The sequence below is a fragment of the Humulus lupulus genome, chromosome 4, assembly GCF_963169125.1.
Source record: "Humulus lupulus chromosome 4, drHumLupu1.1, whole genome shotgun sequence".
NCBI lineage: Eukaryota > Viridiplantae > Streptophyta > Magnoliopsida > Rosales > Cannabaceae > Humulus > Humulus lupulus.
Genome location: NC_084796.1, coordinates 84,350,553 through 84,360,749, shown reverse-complemented (window position 1 = coordinate 84,360,749; position 10,197 = coordinate 84,350,553). Strand labels below are relative to the sequence as shown.

At 36.1% G+C, this 10,197-nt stretch overlaps 1 long non-coding RNA gene across 2 annotated transcripts; it reads right to left on the bottom strand.

Annotated features, from left to right (window-relative positions):
* Positions 1-5,912: 5,912 nt before the first annotated feature.
* Positions 5,913-9,956, bottom strand: LOC133830595 (uncharacterized). 2 transcript variants are annotated; one of them, XR_009892142.1, is made up of 5 exons: positions 9,815-9,956; positions 9,561-9,647; positions 7,684-8,388; positions 6,656-7,594; positions 5,913-6,544 (listed from the first exon to the last, which is right to left on the bottom strand). It is a non-coding gene; the product is annotated as an uncharacterized LOC133830595 (long non-coding RNA). The 2 variants fall into 2 exon arrangements; XR_009892141.1 differs by having other exon boundaries at positions 5,913-7,594.
* Positions 9,957-10,197: the final 241 nt, after the last annotated feature.

Genomic DNA, 10,197 nt, shown 5'->3' with positions numbered 1-10,197 from the left:
GTATCTAATCGTTACTTATTTAGAAAAATACTACAAGTGTTTAAAAGGTTCAGCGGGGCATTATCAAATCATGCAATATGGGCCCATTTGTTAAAATTAAAACATAATGTCTTTCATGCAATATTAAAATCTCACTGAAAATATAATTAAACAAGATAAACTCATAAAAATGTTTGTAGGTGTTGCTAGATCGTTTTCTGTTCATCAAAGCCCCGCGACATACATACTTAGACCATAGAACGCCTCGCATCACCATGCATGCCAATGAGAAAACCTATCGCCTACCTAAAAGGAGAAAGTAAGGTGTGAGCTAAAAGCCGAGTAAGGAAGTACAAACAAGAACAACAATTCACAAAAGTACTATACAAAACAATTCTTACCGTACATAAGCTTAAAATGGCATATCATAGACATATCATAATATCATACACTTTATCTGAAAATTCATCATTACAAATAAAGCAAACAGTGCTATGAGGTAACCAATAAAGCATAACCCAATAAATCCTCATATGCGAGGTAATTAAGATCTCAGGTCCCAGAATAACATCGGCACGTCCGCCCTATGAGTTACATCATACCTTGGTAACTTTTTTGTTGTGTCGCGTTCAGCACGCTAACAACACTCTACTTTTCATACAGTCATATAGCACATACATACTTAACAATTTATCTCACAATTGATATCCCATACAACTCAACATAATAGCATAAGAGTTCTAGCTAACTTCCTTACCTCAAATCCAAGCAATTTAAAGATGAGATAGCTTTCACGATGAGTCTAGATAAACCAATCAAACACACATCTTAAAACTAAATAAAACCAACCACATCTATAAACATAGCCCACGTGTGCATGGGCCATGCACACGTGGCACAAGTTGCATCCAAAATTCATTCATACAATAATCTCACTACATATGATTTATGTGTTTATAGAGCCATCTCGGGGACTTATGGACATATAATTTCACGCTCAGATATAATTAGATTATTAATTAAATTCTCTAATATAATAACCTTAATTTATTAATCTCAATATTATTCCACTAAAAATATGAGATTGCATTGTTGTAATTATAGACATTTATTTATGGAGTACTATTATATATAAAAAGTGTCTATCGATTTAATCGCTTCATACAATTTATTCCTCTATTAATGATTCATAATTAATGTAGGAATTAATTACCATTTCTCCTCTTTAATTATATCTTGCTTCCTTAAGTTCCATTAACTTTACTAGTGAAGGTTAATTCATAAACTTATTTATGAATTTGAGCTCAATAATCTTTCAGTTCCAAAAGCTAACCCTTAAGAGAACCATCATTCAATTCCTATCAGAAAGGTATAGATTCCATAGTTGTATATTATATCCCTAACTATTTACATCAATGAGTTCCCAAAACAAAAGTTTTCAGCCTGATCATTTTGAAAAATCATAACGAGTGAATCAAAGAACTAATATGACATAAATAGGAGTTCATAATAACTTCATGATTAAGATCAATTTGTTTTACTGCAAACTATTTAATGTATTCATCATTTCGACAAACCCCAAGTTGTCCTACTACATAAGTAATCTAGATCTAGATTACATGTATTCATAATATTAGTGAACTGTACTTACAGTATTTAATCCAAAGATTTCATATAACTTTGTTTTACTACAAACTATTTAAATTCGTTTCCTACAATCTTAATCCTCTCATACCAATACAAGATTGTAGTCACAATAGCAAATTTGTGAATTTTCTGATATTCATCTAAGATTATTCTATCAATACTAATAAACAATAAATATATGCTAAAAAATCATTTTAATTATTTATTTCATAAAACATTATTCAATACATATGCTTTAAAAAGCACTAATCCCAATAATTTTATCATATCTCTATTTTTGAATCAATGCTCTTTGTTATACCCTTTTTTTTTTACATGATAACATTTCAAAGAATAGAAATTATAAAGGGATGATGAACAAAACTAATTGCATTCCTGTTCTCACAAAGCACAAAGCAAACTACCAAACGCTAACAGAAGGGATTTGGTAGCCTAACCACATTCTTCAACCTCTGTTCGCACAAGAGAATTTCTCCCACCTTTGTTCGTAGAAGAGGGATTCTTCTACCTCTGTTTGCACAAGAGATGTTCTTCTACCTCTGTTCGCAAAAGGTAAGTTCTTTCACCTCTATTCGCACAAGGCAAGCCATCACACGCTAACATGAAGATTCTTGCCGCCCAGTTGCACACTCTTGTTCCTATTTGTTTATAGTTGTCTGAGGAATGCTAACAGAGATACTTGATCGCGACCTAATCGCTAACCTTTGTTAATTTCACACCTGTTTGTTCTTGATAGGCTATGACACTAGCAGACTTAGCAAAGGAGTACAACGTCGCCATTTATCAAAATACAAGTATATTTCTGTCATTATAATGTTGTAATGTATTATTTACAGGCTAAGCCTAATAGCTTAGGCCCATTATTTATATGTAACCCTAAATTTCTCACTATAAATGAGACGAGATGGGATAGGTCATCTTTTTGGGGCCAAACCACTATAAAATATGGTGTTATTTTATTTTATCATATATCTATTCTTGAATCTATGCTCTTATGTTAATGTCAACACTCCTATGTTCTCGAGTTGACCAAATACAGTGTCAATAGTTTGGTGCTTTCATTGAGAGAGTATATTCGAAAGGAAGAGATTCAATCTGACGAAGTCTACAAATAAAGACTTTGATGAAGTTATCTACAGCAAACCCCCAAATTTTCCAAGGACTAGATCAATTCACCTGTTCGATTGTACTTAGGCCATCTACGGTTCAATTGTTAATCACAAGCAAGCACCAGATTCGTCCAAGGCAAAGCACAAATCCAATGATCTATACAGAAAATAATTTCACATAATTGCGTTCAAATTGGAGCACAAGGCTGAAATTAAAAATCCAGCAATTCCGACTTGCAAGGTAGATCGATCACTGTAGTTCGAGAAAAGATCCACCTATGGTGGCGGCTTGTTCAAGTTGGAGATAGTGATAAATTGATTATTTTGAATTGTAATTGCATGTATGCATTTACGAAATCGATGGATATCAAAATGAAGCTTATAAACCTCAAAAAAAATTCATGTTCATTCACTTGTACATGACATGAATAGAAAAGAATCGTGTTCGCCCATGTGTACACTAGGGGCTAGCAGAGTCGAAACAAAAAATGAGTAACCTGGTCACTCACTTTTCCTACAAGGAATGACCAGGATTCAAAACGAAAAATATTAACAAGATTTGGCTCGTTTGGTTGTTGTTTCAAGTTCTCACCACTAAGAGGAAACATGTTCGCTCATCAATGTAGAAGAATCATGCACATCCCACATCACATGCAATTCTAAGATAGCATATATGAGCTATCAAGGAAATCAACTTACAAGTTTCATGGCACCTAAGTTCAACTTCAACCTCTCATGGCAATGAGATTTTGTTCGTTTATGTGTCTTTAAAACTTCCAGAGTTGAACGGAGCTTCAAAAACAAAGGGTTCTTATGGAACTAACAACTCAAAGCCATTAGTGACAATTCTGAGATTGGAGACATTCGAGCCATCAAAATTCATCTTTGAGCTGACCCACACGAGTCATTAGAGCTTATCACACCTCTACACAAGTCATCCAAGCAGTATTTGGTACCCATAGCCAAGCTGGTCATTACTCTACACAAGTCATTCAAGCTATAAATGAAATTCATCTCTGAACTAAACCATAATTTACATTCGAGATGGCGACAAAGGTGATCTCTGAGACAGTAATCACCCGAGTTGAAACTATAACATAAAAAATTATGTTCTCAATCGTACTTGTGTAAAACGAGCAGACAAGCAATTTTGTGATTTTCGAGATGACATAAACACCAATCGAGATGACTTAGTTTTCGAGACCTTGTCCACTCAATAAAGCTCATGCTACGCGAACAAGAAAGGAAGATTATTCTCGGGACCATTTCAAGGTCGCCAAAAACCCCTTTTCGCACACACAAGGGACAATTCGAATAGGGCAAAGATGGTTAGATCTGTTTGCTCAAAAGATTTGCTGGCTCGACTTATCCTTTTAATGAAACCTATTCACCCATGCATTCTTACAAGGGGCAAACATGAATAATGGAATACAACTCAAAGGATTATGCTCGAACCATTTTGAGGTAAACTTTGGATGGTTTGACCAAAAGGTTACAAACACTACTTGAAAGATTATGCTCGAACCATTTCGAGGTCAACTTTGGATGATTAGATTAAAATATTATGAAGACGGCTCAAAATTTCCAGCTCGAAGACATTCAGCATCAGTACCAAGAATAAGCAAGGTTGTTCTCGCTTATGCTGACACCTGAAACGAATAGAGTCCAAAGAATAATCAAAGGAGCCTGTTAGTTTATAGTACATTATGCTACCTTGTGAAAAATGAACAAAACACTCTAATAGACTATATCACATTTTTACATGTTCGCCTATAGTGCATTGTACGTAGTAAACAAGAAAACAAAAGTATGATTGGTACTCCTCAATGTTACCAAAAGAAGTCTGGTCGCCCACAAGCCCTCATAGAGGCTAAAACAACTTATTTTTACCTATTCACTAGACTATATACATAAGAAATGAATTGAAGCTTGAAAGCTAGAAACAAGCTCGCTCTTCCAACAATATACATAGAGAATGAACAAAAACAAAGAACAAACCTGCTAGGTGTGCGACAAAGATTGCTTCTTAGAATGATCACTATTAAAGATTGCTTCATAAAGCAATCACGATCAGAAAAGAAGATAACCTCAAATTCTTATTATAACAAGGAAAGAGGACAACTTTGAATTCTGCATTATAAAACTAGCTCGAACCTAGGGTAAAAATAGCCTAAGATTTATAACTTGGTTACTTGGGGGGCATATGGGTGTTGGATATAACCCCAAAAGGCACAATATATTACAATTTTTTTGTGCAACACAATTTTAAGTAATGTTTTAAGCCTACCCTGCTCTTATGAATAAAGGAGTATGAGTTGCGAGCAGTTATAAGCTCATCATACTTATGTGTTTAAATAAGTATGCAAAGTGATTGTGAGAATTAACGAAACAATTAGACGTACTTGAAAGTTTAAATAACACAATCAAGGCTTGAAAATTTCAAGTTAGTATAAAAGAGAAATTTGTAAATAAAAACTGAGCTAATACTATAACTCAGATTATCAACTATGATTCCAAATGAAACTTAACAAACTAGCATGAAAAAATCAAAGTTACAAAATCATGTTCTTAACCAGCAACAAGGCCTGAATGATAATAGGTAAGCTATTAAGCTATAAGATCCTAGTCCTAACCAGGTACAAGGCTTGAACACTAACAGGTAGCTATTAAGTAAACACTTAAATCTGGCTAAACCAGCCTTGAACCGAGTGGCTAAAATCAACTCGTAAGCATCCTCAGAAAAGAAGACGACCTTGAACTTTGATCAAGGATAACTTCAAATTCTTTTGGCTACTAGTTTAGAAGATAACCTCCAAATCCGGTTGCCTACCAATTCAAGGAATAACCTTTAGTGGCATGTTCGCATATCATAGATTGTTTGACTATGTTTATATACATTAAGCGAACATAGTGATTTTGTTACCCTATGGTGTCGATAAATGAATTTTGCTAAAAAGAGATGGAAGGACTGAGACTCCTAAATAATGTGGGTGGCATATAGGGTATAAGAAAGAACAAACAAGATAATTTTTTTTACAAACTTTCCAAAAAGTGTTATGTTCATTCTACCCAAAAAAGGCAAAAATGTGTATGCTCGTGTCTTGTTCGTTCTACCTATAACGGAGAAATTGTGTCTACTCACCTAAACATAAAGTCTAGACAATAACACAAATCGTGTAGAGACAAGAAAAACAAATATAAATAATACACAAGTTGTTTGCACCATTCACAAAAGGCAAAGTGGTATGTTTGTTCACATACAAGTACATAATACAATAGAAAATAAGGTCAAAAGTAGACTAAGCTATCAAGACTCTGGCTCGAGAGTCTGGTCGCTCGAGGTAGCTAAAGGGTCAAAAGAAGTGCTAGTCACAAGATCTTCAGGCCTGGAACTAACCTCACCATCCCCTGACTGTATTAAGGGGAGCAAACAGAAGCCTTTTTCTCATCAACAAGTCCCTATTCGCAAGCTTCTAGTAGGGACTTCTCTTCACCATTCAGAAATGATTAATCCATACTACAATCGTGTTTCAGGACCTCAAAGAACATGTTATTTAAGATCTTTCATTCTTCTTCTAGGATTTGAAGGCGGTCAACTTTAGCATCAGCTTTAAGTTGCTCAACCTTAACAGTATGAGACTTCTGGAGACAGTCAATCTCAACCTTTAGTTGATTGATCTCGGTACAAGAAGTGCTTTTGAGTTGCTCAAGCTCAGTCTTACAATTGTTCCTCTCACAACAAATAGTGTGTATCTCAGCCATGAGGGTACGACGTGTATCATCCTTATCCTTCTTCAAATGTCGATAGACTAAGATAGATGGGTAAAAATGAACATTGTCTCCAAAGGATAAAAAGAGATCAATACGAAGAAAAAAAAAAGTGAGAGATAACTAGTACAAAAATAAGAGAAGAAACATACTTGAACAATGTTGGTCATGGAATGGCAAATGATCTTGTTGGGGATGCAAAATCTGGAGAATTACCTGCCCGTATTTGGTCACTCTGAATAATCTCCTCAACCCTGGGCACCACCGTTCGAACACGAGTAGGAAGTGTGGAAGATAAGGACCTAGTCGTCGGGACTTCACTAGTAGTCGTCACAAGAGCTGGTGGTGTAACCCCAGCAGGAGACCAACTCTGGCGTAGACGAGCAAAAGAAGACTCCACAATTTTCCCCTTATCCTCGTTCGCTGACTATTTTCTCCTCTTATTATCCCTTGTACTTATAATTTCAGGGCCACTGAACAAATCTCAAGCATTCATGTCACCTCTCAATGAAAAGTGGTCAGATAAAATGCAAGTAAAGAATATATAGCAGTCAGGATGCGTTAAAGAATAGATAATATACCAGGAGGACTATCAGCAGTAAAAATTTCCTCAAGAAAATATTAATCTATCCAATAAGGGAGAGGCGATTCCCCATTTCCAGGGAATAGATTAAAACCTCCCACATCACTAAAAGAATCAAAAGGGAGAGTTATTTGCGATAAGCCAAATTCTAGATAGTTGGGCAACATAGAGCAAAGACTGCTCGGGGAAGAAGCAGCAGATTAAACCTAAAAATGTACTCTCTCTGGCTCATCATGAATAGTAATGACTGTGCCATTGCGAACAACATTAGTAACCTCCTCTGGTCGCCCCTCATGCATAAACTCCAATACCTCATAAATGGGAATGTAGTCAAACTCTGGAGGGGGAGATAGATGATCCAATGAGTGGTGCGGTTCGAGTAGACTGACCAATCACATATTGTTGTCATTGATAAGGAAATATGCATTCCTATACTTGTCACCCAATCACTGTAACTGAGAAAGACGCTCTTGCATCCCAGAGGTTGGAGTTAGTCACCTATAGCGACCTGAAACAACAATGTATGCAAACAGAGTAAGCATACAGTAAAGGATGCAAACAGACAACCTTATCAAAGGGAAACAACTAGACACTTACCAATATCACGAAATGTCCTATGCTCGGACTTGATAGCATTGGTAAAAAATTATTGACTAAAGTAGCGACTAGGGTTTGAAACACGACTCTCAAGGACTTCACCACCATAATAGCTACACAATTGGTAGAATCCTTCATAACTTGATGTGCGGTTGGACTTGATATTTAATAAGTAATGAGCCTCTAAACATTATGAGGAGACCAATCCAACACTCTGTATAAAATTCGTAGTAGTGCACATAATTTGTAACTGTTCGTTGTCAGTTGGAACGGGGCTATGCCAAAATAGTCACATATTTCCACAAAGTACGTGTGGAGTAGAAGGAAGGCACTTGCTTGGCAATGCATGAGACTCAAAGCAGTATATCTGTCTGGTGGGGAGCCTGCTCACTTGTCGTTAAGAGGGATTCTAAGTCCAAGTTCACCAATAAGTCTATACTTATCTATTAAATGAGATAGGTCACTTGTAGAAAAGGTGGGTCTCGATGTTACAAATCCTTCCGAGCTAAAGATCTCTCCAAGCTCTTTTTCGGTGTAGTCAACCTTCTTCCTCTTCCTTAAGGTTCTTGGTTTTTTGGAAGGTATGGACCTGGTCGCAGGTCAAAAGCAAATAGAGACGAACAGATCCTTGTACACTTCGAAGAGCGAGGACTAACCGAATTGTGAAAGAAATTGGATGTCTCGAAAACCAACCAAACCAAGTACCTAAAATGGAATGAAAAAAGTAAGATTCAGTTCGCACGTACACAATATGCAGCCTGTTTGCCAATAAGTGTACAACTACGGCAAACAAAACAAAAAAGATACTAAAACACAGAAATGAGCTAGCTTTCAAAGAGATCTATAATTTGTGAGAATAAGTAAACTCACTCATAAAAATTGAGCATGAGCTAAGCAAAAGACAACGTGTTTGTTCGCCTATTTGAACAAGGAGCGAACAGAACAAAAATGATATGTCAAAAGTATTCAAGGCTAGTTCAAAGCATCATGTTCGTTTATGGGCTGGTTCAAGCATCCTGTTCACAGGACATTAACAAATTCAACTTAAGGATAGGTGGATTGGATCAAGACCTAAGTGAGGTTGTTCGTATGGGCCTACATACATAATATGTTCGTTTTCAGCTTTACAGGAGAAGTTTTATTATCTGCCTATATCTATACATGGTGTGAATAGAATATGAAGAGGAAAAATAACATGTTCATTTATGTTCATATATAGGCGCTAAGCAAAAAAAATTGAAACCTCTACTCCACTGGCCTCAATTTACTTGGCATGTACCTATTAGATATTCATTAGTATACCATTTGGGACTTTGAATATTTGAGAGTGGTTGTTCGCTTATGGTTAGATGGATGGACAAAAAGGACATCTACTCACTTTTATTCACAAGTGCCCAATTAGTGGGAAAACATGTATCAAATCAAAGGGGGATAGATTTGTGTTCGTCTATGTGCTTATAGTGTTCGTCTATTTTCTTATTAGAAAAAGTAACATAAAAAAAAAAGTTACAATAAGCGAGAAGCATCCAGTTCGTTCACTGTTGGAAAAATGGCATAAAACTATATGTTCGTAATAGAATAAAAGCTAGCATTCTTGATTATTATTTCACAACCCAAAGAACACAATGTTCCCACCAATATGCAAGAAACAACCAGAGGAAGACCCTCTACTCTGGTTCAACTAGTATATATAAAGCGAACTAACAACGAGGGATTGGTTCGTTTGCTTATGTACATATAAAATAAGCAATGTTCATTCATGTACTAGAAGTTAAAGGTGCAAAGGAGAAGCAATAATTCCACACGTATCTTTGAAATGAATGGGATTGGGAAGGACGAACTCATTTATTTTTATTCAGGAAGAATCAAAAGCTTACCAAAAAGACCTTTGATTACCAACAGTTTCCTGAAATCAGCAAGGTAAGCTCGAAATTGCAGCACCTCTGAGGACTTTAAACCTGGGGCTTCAAAGACGTGAAATGTCGAGGGCTTAGTTAGAGAGTTTTCATTAGTTTTGACTCAGATTTTCAATAGTTTTAAGAGCCCAAAAACTACAGCCTACATAAGATAGAAATGAATACCCAACAAAGTAAATAAGCATGGTGACGGCGGCAGAAGTACTTCTCCTTACCCAATGATAACTTCACTCCAGCTAACAGAAGGAAGTGCTCCAGTCGTAGCGTCGGCTTCTCCTAAGAGCAAGGGGGTCGGCGACAGATGGCTTCTACAATCGTGAAAGCTTCTAAGGGAACCACAATAATTTGGGCTTTAGGTTTTACAAAGTAATGGGCCTACGTTTCTTGCAAAATAGTGGGCCTACAACTCATTTGTTAAGGAGTGCAAGTGCAAACAAGCCCAAAAGGTTGCTGTCAAATTGAATGCCTATTGAACGATTAGAGAAGTGATCGCTTGGATACTAAGGAAACATTTATTTTATTAAAAGGTCATTTAAGTATATAACCAAAAAAGAATGGGGAAATTTCTCATATAACTAAGTCAGAATTATTCAAAGCA